Source organism: Lampetra fluviatilis, chromosome 3 (genome assembly GCF_964198595.1).
Source record: "Lampetra fluviatilis chromosome 3, kcLamFluv1.1, whole genome shotgun sequence".
NCBI lineage: Eukaryota > Metazoa > Chordata > Hyperoartia > Petromyzontiformes > Petromyzontidae > Lampetra > Lampetra fluviatilis.
The window spans coordinates 21,138,615-21,148,968 of NC_136277.1; positions in this window are offsets into that span (position 1 = coordinate 21,138,615).

A 10,354-nucleotide genomic window follows, 5' to 3' on the forward strand; every position below is an offset into this window, starting at 1 on the left:
AGCCTAGTCCTCATTGGTGTTGGACCAGATGACACCAGAAGGCTTACAACTCAAACATATGACCACGGGGAGAACATGCAATCTCTAAATACACAGGCGTCGGGGTCGGGATTGAACCCACGACCTCCTGCTATAGAAGGCGACGCGATGAAATCGACGAGAAAACACCTCCAATGATTGACTGGCGTTTAAACGCTCACAAAGCACTCGCGATCAACATTGGCCACAAAGTAACTCAGACCATTTGTTACTATGTCATAAAGCAAACCAGTTCTGTTAAATGATATCCCATGAGCCGCCACTCGCCATCCTCACACAGGTCTGTCAATCTCCAAGACCTGCGGGGAAGAGGTTTCTCATCAGTTTAGAGTTGCGTCGTGTGTGTGTGTGTAAAGGCACAGCAAGTTGTACTGAAGGAGGCCTTCTGGCACTTACTGAGGGCTTCAGAACTCTGCAGAAGGTCCATGAGGATGGCAAGTATCACCACCACCACCACTTTGAGGACCCCACGGGACGAGTACGCCATGCCTTGAAGTTCTGATCGAGAAATCCGTGTCGATGGTTTCACCACCTCCCCCCCCAGAGATGGTTTGAAACACACGGGGTGCAGAGGCATGCAGAAATTTATATTGCGTTTGCACACGCACTTTTGCCTCGGAAAGAATGTATGTGTTATGCATTACTCACGTCAACAAGCGAGAGATCTTTGAACCGCACGGTAGAGATAGAAGGTATAATTTGATGGGCTGGGTTAATAATTCTCCGTGTTTATATCGCTGGCTTGAGTATACTGAAGATATTTACAGAACGGGGCATGCTTCAGGTTGTAAACATTTAAAACATATATTTAGCTTGAACTACATTTTTACTTTCTTACCATTAAGTCAGCATAATTATCTATGTACCCATAGATGCCAGGGGATTTTTCACATTTTGCTTATTTAGCGACCAACCAATGGAACTGCGGTGAGAGTGATTGACCCCATCGTTCATTTGCCAACTTTCATAAGTCAGGAGTTTATTTCCCGCATGAAGCCCATTAAACATCACAGCTCTAACATCCTTTGCCAGTACCAAAATATGAAAATAGGTTTTTCCCATTTTTTCTGGCATATATTATCAGAGGATGTTTTTTGTTTGCATTCTGACCACTAGTATTGTGGTTGATGCAGACATGATTCCTCGTAAAAGGTTTGGTGTTTAACAACTTAACACCTAAACTAGATTCGAAGCTTTCCTGACTGCAGGAACTACTCTTTGGTTCTTTCGGTAAAGTCACGCAGAAAGAAATTAAATGAAATAATAATATAATACGACGTTTCGGTTGCAACACAAGCAACCATCATCAGGTACAAATTAATGAGAAAACAAACATAGCAAACTTGGAAATATAATGCAGTACAACACAGAGAGTCGGCCAACAAAACAGTCAACACCCCACCTGGTTTATTACGTTGTGTCTAAACATAGACACGGAGACACACAGACAGACACACAAGCAGACCACCTCTACGGGGAGGGTTTGCTGTGCTTGTTTGTTTCACACTTAACTTCTAATTTAGCAATCTTTGGAAGAACGTAATCAACCACGCTATGCGTTAACTGTGTGCTAACCGACTCTCTGTGTTGCATTGCATTACACTTCCTAATTTTACTAAATTTGCTTTCTACCGTGCTTGTTTATGGGTCCATTCTCTCCTCTGGCCGCTATGGGCAGTAATTCCACACAACACTCCGTGTTTGTTTGTTTAGAAGTCGAGTGTCCAACTCGTCCGTGTCCCTATGGGCAGTAATTCTACACAACTCCCCCTCTGCCCCCCCCCCTCTCTCTCTATTTAAGGCCTCGACACAGAGACGTCTTTCTGTGTGCCTGTGTGTCGTTTATTGTGAAAATTCGGTCACAGTTCCTATGACCACTGTTTTATTGCTTTTATGGCTTTATTTTGGTGATTTTCGAAAAAAAATTTGGTTTGGCCATGTTTGTTTGTTGTAGTACAGAGTTAGACTGATGGCCTTAATCTAAGTTGTCTTGTGGTTGTTGTTTGACTTGCATCCCACTGGGATATTTGCACAGGGTTGGTGTACGGTGATTTTTTCTGCAATATTTTGCTGTCTTTTCTTGGATTTTATGTTTGCACATAGTCACTTTATGATGTTTTCTTGTTCATGTTTTTGTTTTTTGTTTGTTGCGGTTGCACCCGATTCAAGAGCCGAATGGCTCACAGGGCTATACCTAATAAATGAACTTTTAACTTTGTGTCTCTCTCTGTTTGTCTCTGTGTGAGTCTCTCTCTCTGCTTGTGTGTCTGTCTGTGCGTCTCCGTGTCTATGTTTTGTCTCTCTGTCTCAAGTTTAGCAATCTTTGGAAGAACGTAATCAACCAGGTGGGGTGTTGACTGTTTCATTGGCAGCCTCTCTGTGTTGTATTGCATTATATTTCCAAGTTTACTATGTTTGTTTTCTCATTCATTTGTACCTGATGATGGTTGCTTGTGTTGCAACCGAAGCGTCGTATTCCATTATTATTTAATGTACTTTATTTCCACGTGACTTTACCGAAAGAACCAAGGAGGAACTTAGCACCTGCTTTGTTGCCAGAAGAAAGGGGAACGACCTATTTCATCACAGCTCGTTTCAGCTGCATGCAGAAGGTCATTGTTTGAATCCTGTTTCGAGAGGAGTGAAGCCTGCCATCGCTGAGAAGTTAATACATAAGCACCATTTGTGTGAACATTTAGCAGTGTGTTGTCCTGGATTAGCCCATGTCATAATTTAGTGGATATTTGTTTTTTTTTTCTCTCAGGACTATGCACGTGCATGCACACGCGTGTTGTAAGCACATGTCCGATTCTGTTTGTTAATCTCCTGCCGGATGAGGGCCTTCTCACCTGGTGCAGGCGATGAGTATCGGTTAGAATCATAGTTCACGGGGCTGGACCGTGCTGGTTTGTGAAAGCAGGGAGCATTGGGCACGGATGCATAGAAGTAATGTACAACAATGTGTTTTACTGCACTGCCCTCTCCTGTCCACCACGTGGTCTGATGTTTCGCAGGAATAATATAATTGCAAAAAAAAGTAGTTAGTTTAATATTTGGCCAAGAGGCATTACCAAGACTTCCCAATTCAAATACAGTCTTGTAAACCTTAAATTTTGACAATGTGTTTGTTTCCACAAAATCTTGTTCTTTAAAAAATGTGAATAAGTGCTGTCAAGTTCATATCGGGTGATAAAGCACCGTGGATTTGTGTGCAGTGATTGTAAAATCTGGGTTGGATTAAGGGAGTGAACACAACAATCCTGGGATCCCCGGGGAGATGATAAATTGCTTAAATATCGCATTTCAAGCCACAAGTGTGAAAGTAAAATATGCTTCAAAACCCAGAGGAAATGCGTCAATACGAGTACAGTATTAGCTCAGTGGCATATCGGTTTCAAATTTCATTTTTTTCTTTTTACTTTAATGTACGCTTAAGCATCAATATGTGACCGTGTTGGGGTTGAAGTGGTGTGGTTAGCATTCCGCATCCTGCTGTGCCACATTTATTTTCTTACAGGAGTTGATTCAATGGTCTAACCAGAAATAAAACAATGTACCTGTTTATCAACAACTTATCTCCATTGCCTGCCTTGTAAAAAGGTTGTTCAATCCCGACCCTCAAGTTTGTATACTTTGAGTTGGCATGTTCTCTCTCCCCGTGCTCACGTGGATTTTTCTCCAGGTTTGCCCTCCGCTATTTACAAAAATGTGCTTAGATTATTTGGCTGCTACTATAAATCCACCACGTGTGATAATAAGCCACTTCGACGAGCTATCATGTGTGGCCAGGTCACCTTTGAAAAAGATCTCATAGCTCAGAGGAATTTGACCTGGTAAAGTAAGACACAACACCGTAGTTTAGTTTCATTTATTAGGTGCGGTTTAATAGCGGAGTTTTGGCAATATTGGTGAATTTCCGCCAGGTGGCGATATTTTACAAAAATTTGGACTTAAAACTTTCGTGATTGCAGGAATTCATATGCTTTGGTTCATTCGGTAAAGTCACGTATATAGAAAATAAAATAAAAAAAATAAAAGATAATTATTTAAATTGTATTTATTTTTTATTTTTTTATCTACGTGACTTTAACGAAATAACCAAATAATATTTTACATAAAGCTGAGACCACGCCATCCTATTGTGAATTGATGCCTGTGTTGAAATCATTGTTGCTGGAAGCATGTCTCAGGATTGAGACCAATGCTAACGTTATGGATATAGTATTACAGGCAAACAGGCTTGTAATGGCTATCTAACGCAAACAAAAATAAAACCCACTGTCATTACTATTCTGTAATCTTTCATTTAGAACTAGCTCATAAAGCCTGTCTTCGCCAGGCAACATTGTCCAATAAATGTAATAATTAACCTGATGTGATTATTATTTTTCAATTTATATCTATGACCAGACACTAACAACTACTACAAAAAATTGTATTTTTCCGCAAAAACAAAACACAAACGTTTTTGACGACTTGATTCAACCTCTTATACTCTTAGGTTTTTCGGTAAAGTAAAAAAACCTAAGAGTACGAATCCTTGCAGTCACGAAAGCTTCAAATCTAGATCAACCTCGTATCTTTAAAGACGTACCCATCGGCAATTGCTCAATTTAAATAATCAGTTTTTTTTTGTTAAGTGTTTCTCTGCTCTTTGACATTGTGTTATACAATTGATGCACTGCTTGCTTTCCGCTGTACCGCACCTGATTTTGTAATCTTTCGCAAAACAGTCTCCTATGAAGAGACACTTGAAGTCTTAGTGGCCTCTCACATGATCACCGATACAAATTGCTGTCGGTCAGGTTGATTAAATATGAATGATTCACTTGTTTTTGTTTAGTGTGTTGTCTCCCACCCCACCCCGCACCTCCGATGAGCACGGCTGGGCTACGTACGGTGCGAACAAAGTTCAACATACGATGATTAGTCATGTAATAGCAATGTTACACCGGGGTGAATTTGCCTCTGACCAACTCACTCTAAATGTTCCCTATCTCGTCAAATCTCCTAAACCAAGCAGAGGCGAGTCTGGATGGTGCTTGGACGGGTGTCTGCCATGCATAACAGGTGTTATAGGCTAGGGGGGGGGGTTACGTGGTGGCCAGGAGAGAGCAATGCAGCAAAACCCAAAGTTGTACTGTACTACGTTCAGACATCTATGTGCCCCGCCGATTCTGGGCTCGAACAAATGTTGACCATTGTGTGACTGATGAACGGCGATCGGACCAAGTACCGTACACACACTGGCCCTTGCCATGAGCAAACAGAGACCGTGGGATTATTGTCTGAGCGCTGACAGCAGAGATGCGACACCATTCCCAGTTCTCGTTCAAACGTCGAGACGCGTTCAGCTGAAGTGCGACCCGCCCTTGGTAATCTGATTAATGAGCTACCCTAATTCCCTTTTTGCGGGGCAGTGGACCAATGGGCGAAGGGTCGGTTTAGTCCGGTCCGGTTTAGTCCAGTCTGGTTTGGTCCGGTCCGGTTTAGTCCGGTCAGGCTTAGTCCGGTTCGGTTTAGTGCGGTTCGGTTTAGTCCGGTCCAGTTCAGTCCGGTCCGGTTTAGTCGGGTTTGGCAGACTTTGAGAGATGTGAGGCCCATTACGTCACGCCAGGTGTTTCCATGTCATCCATAATGCAGGGGTTTTTGGGGGGTTAGATCGCGTAAATATATAAATGTGTAGTTAAACCCGCCACCACCCGACACAGCCAACTAGTAAGGGTTGTCACGTAAACAGAACGTGGCCAATTCGTCACTAGTACAGCACTAGTGTGTAGTAGTTTAGTGTATCGTGTAGTGTATAGTGTAGTGTACTAGTACAGCACACCGGTGTGTTGGAGAGCCAAGCCACAACATTTACAATCTGAGTACGACGTTTGGCCAGTAATTACAACTAGCTTCATCAGGCGACAGCCAGATTTGTGGAGAAGTCCACCTGTTTCGTTCCTTATATAGAAGCTAGTTGTAATTACTGGCGAAACACCGCACTCAGATTGTTGTTCTTTGTGCACGATGTCGGGGCTTTTCCCTCTGCACGCTGAGAGCATCTTCAGCGTTCATTCTTTCTTGGGTGTCTTCAAGGAAGAAACGAGTTCAATAAAAGAGCGTTAAAAATGTTCCCAGTACACTTGATAAGAGAGGTCGGACGGATGTAGTGCCCAACAACGCGTGCAGTCCAAACCAGACAAAACAACAAACCTCACCGCTGCTGCTTCTCGGTCAAGTAAACACGGGGCTGGCCGTGCTATCGCTCTGAGCAGGGCCGGTTTATCGCCACCGTAAATTAATGACGAATTGTACACGGTCCGTTAATTGGCAGACACTGTGGAGCAGGACTGTGGTGGGGTCAGGAGGGCCGTGTTTGTCAATTGCCAAATTGACGGTGGCAAATCAAGCTTCGGGGTACAAACTACAAAGGGCAAGGGTTCATCATTCCCACGGCTATTTGAAAGGGTTGAATGAACAACACTTAATTCACCCCCGTGGTGACGAATAACAACTGTAATTAGGATAACAAAATTAATAATTCATCAGACAATAGGTCTCCACATATTCGTCTCAACATTCAAAATATACCAAAATATGTACGACGTGACCCAACTGCACAGCCTTCTGGGAGTGTGGTCGAGTTATTTTGAAATTCTAAAAAATGTATGACAGCCTGAACATCCAAAAAGAAAACAAGTCTTAAAATACAGTGGAGCAAATGCTGTCAGCAAGAACCTGTCGGAGCTCGCATGACTCTCCGCCTCTGTCCCTCCAGCACTGATGTTTACACAGCACACCAGCTACTCATTTTAGACTTGATCAGTTTCAGATACCAATTGGTCAGAAATCATACCTGGGTCTCCAGGCTTTTAGCGCATTGCAATAACCACCGCCTCTCTTATCACGTTTTCCTCTGAGGTGCGTGGTCGCCCTGTGCTCTTCCCCTTACATCAACAGCCCGTTTCCTCAAATTGTCGGTACCAACGACGAATGCTCTTTGACATTGGCGGGTCAATGCCAAAACGCCGTTGAATCGCACGCTGCACCGCAATTACGGATTCAGTCTTGCCGAACTGCAGAACGCAAAACGCCCCTTGAGTGTTGCGGGGTTGTCATCTTGCGAATGACTGAAGCTAGGGGCTGTTTGTGCGCTGGGAGAGGCATCGAGCGGTAATTTATGCCCCGCCCTTTCAAGTGGTAAGAGTTTCATTCATGGGCGGTTCGTAGTTGCAGAGATATAGCGATTTCAAATCGGGTCCATTTTTTTAAACACGCTGTATAATTAGGCGTATAACTTTATAAAATCGTGCCACATGCTATGGGCACATGCTAAGTTGCATTTAACAGGATGTAATAATTAACTCCTACCCAATACAAGATTCAATTTTTGAGTAGAGCCTTAATTTTTTTAAAATAATTCCATCACTCACCAACTTGCAGTGACTATGGACAATTTTAATTTTGGCTTTTAGAAGCCAGTTTTATTTCATTGATTCATATTTTTTAAGCTAATAGAGAATTGCGGATTCAAAGCACAGAGTGTGTGTTTGGTAGTCATTTACAAGTGAGTAATGCTGCTGACCATTAGGTACTACGGCTCTTTACTTACCAACCTATTACCTGTGAGTGATGTGCACAGGTGCGCAGCGAACGAGTTGGTAGACAACTATCAAAGTTAAAGTGACTCCCTGTGCAAGGGGTGGCAATCATTTATTTCCGCCCGGGGGCCCCCATCACAAGTGGCGAATATTCCACATTCCTATGACGGTGGAGCCCTCGCCTTCATTGGATGCCCACCGTTTGATTGCACAAAGTGGCACATTTTATTCAGGCCCAGAGATGAGGAACTGAGTCAACCTCTAACCGTAATTTTGAGCCAAAATGTTCTGATTGCGATTCGTGCTTTCCGCAAAAATGTAGGGAAAGCAAACGAGTGCATGGGCTGAAGCATATTTATGAAAAAATGGGAAAAGGTTTTACCGTTTCCGACAATAAAACAGGTGACACTGGTGAGACTAGGCCATGAAAAAGGCTGTCTCTGGTGTAGGCCAATCCGTTTTCGAAGACAATGCCATTTTTTATTATCGCAGCATGCTCGTTTGCATGTTCACCACAAGTACGTGTGGTTAATGCAGACTTGATTACTTGCAAAAAGGTTTCTATTTGGTGTTTGAACATCTTAACACATCCTGTTTTATTGGCAGAGAGGGTAAAACCTATTCTTATTTGTCATACTTGCAAAAAAAATCCCATGATATGAAGCATATTTGTTAATGTTTTAGTTGATTGGATGGGTTTGTAGCCATGTCAGTTGAAAGATGCAGCAGCAGCAGCAGAGAAGTGGAAAGAGTACTGCAATGAGATATGGGTGAAGGGCATGATCACACCCCGGAGACCATTAAAGATCAAGGGACGAGAAAAATAATTTATTGGCAGGGCCGCATTGTACTTATGATGGGTAATAACGATGAAGGCAATATACAGTCATGCAAGTTGATTGCCATCAAATCTAAATATTGCACATCAAGCTCTGGTGGTATTTGAAAATAGGCTTACAATGAAACGAAATTGAAGGAATTTTCAGCGTACAATTATGATTCTACGCGTAGGCTTTGTGTTTTTTCGCTCCATGCCCGTGCGGTCCGGTTGCAAATGTAACCCCTTCACGCTCATTGTTGCTCGGCGCACAAAACTCCGCAAGGACTACTTACAAAACACCACGAATCTTAACTAATCTAAATGTACACGAGATCGTGTAGAACGAGGCGGGGGGGGGGGGGCAAAGGAGCACAACCCCCCAGTACGGGAGACTGAACCCGAGCACCAAACACACGCACAAAAGACAAAGACCCTCCATATAACCTTAACAGACTGTTGGGGCAAGTGCTGTTAGCGAGCACCTATGAAGGCCGGCACGACACACGAGGGGATGGGTGGCCAACACCACGCCCGACCGCCTTTGTCTCCCCAGTGGCGATGTTTACACACCGCACCAGGTACTCAATTGAGGTTCGTCTAGGGGAGGCCCATGACCGGTTCAGATAATCGTCACCGGTATTGGCCGTGAGCGGAAATCGACCCCTGGTCGCCGGGTTCGTATCGCAGCGTAGCGCTAACCACTGGACAACCGCTCCCCACACACTATCCAAACAACCCACCACCCCCCCTAACACACAGAGACTCCCAAACAAAGCCACGATAAACACATCACACAGGCCAGTGAGCCACACACTGCTCCAAATGTTGGCACGGGATCCACGAGTCACTTCCGTAACGGTGCTACCACGTGCTGAAGCAGGGTCGGGCCCAGGATTTCGCTCCCCCCGCTGCTTACCCCCCCCAACCCCCCCCCCCCCGTTTAATGAATCACAAAGCAGCGCTTTCTAGCGACTGCTCTCCACGCTGTGTTGTTGCAGGTGTGTGTCCCTGTGCGCGCGCGATGTGTTCTATTTAAAGAGCGCCTCGTATCGCCGGCACTCCGATCTCGCGACTAGCGATGATGGCTGTCCGGGAGTGCGTGACGGGCCTTCCCCTAGGTCGACTCAGCCTCAAGTGTTTTCAGCTGGTGCGATGTGTAAGGGGCCGTCCATAAATGACGTCACGCACCTAGAGGGGGGATGGTCAGACATTTATGACGATGTGTGACGAGGGGGGGGGGGTGAGAAATGTGACGTCACATCAAAATGCGCAACTTTAAATAAATATAGACAACACGTTCTACTTAATTAAATAGACTTTTTAATAAATGTTTTCTCCTACAACATCAGAGTGCAGCGCCACGTTAAATACGCACTACAATGACAATAGTTTAAAGCGATTTGAAGCATGTTTTATTTTTGTTTTGGAGGGGAGGGGCAGAGCTTTGTGACGTCATATTTGAGAGGGGGGGGTCTGACGTTTTGTGACGCCGTGTGACGAGGGAGGGGGGGGAGTCAAAAATAATAAAAAATCACGTGACGTCATTTATGGACGGACCCCTAAACATCGCCACTGGGGAGACAAAGGCGGCCGGGCGTGGTGCTGGCCACCCACCCCCTCGTGTGCCGTGCCGGCCTTCATAGGTGCTACTCGCTAACAGCACTTGCCCCTACAGCCTGGGGGTGGGGTGGGGTGTCTTGGGTCTTGGTCTGCACCGTGATGGAAGCGCACGTGGAGGCGTGGAGCGGTGGCGCCACGCGCTACCATCCCGGCGACGACGACGATGATGATGATCTGAACCCGGTCCTGGGCCATCCCCTAGGTCGACTCGGCCACGAATGAGTAACCCGGTGCGGCGCGTGACCATCGCCACTGGGTGGAGACAAAGGGCGACCGGGCGTGGTTG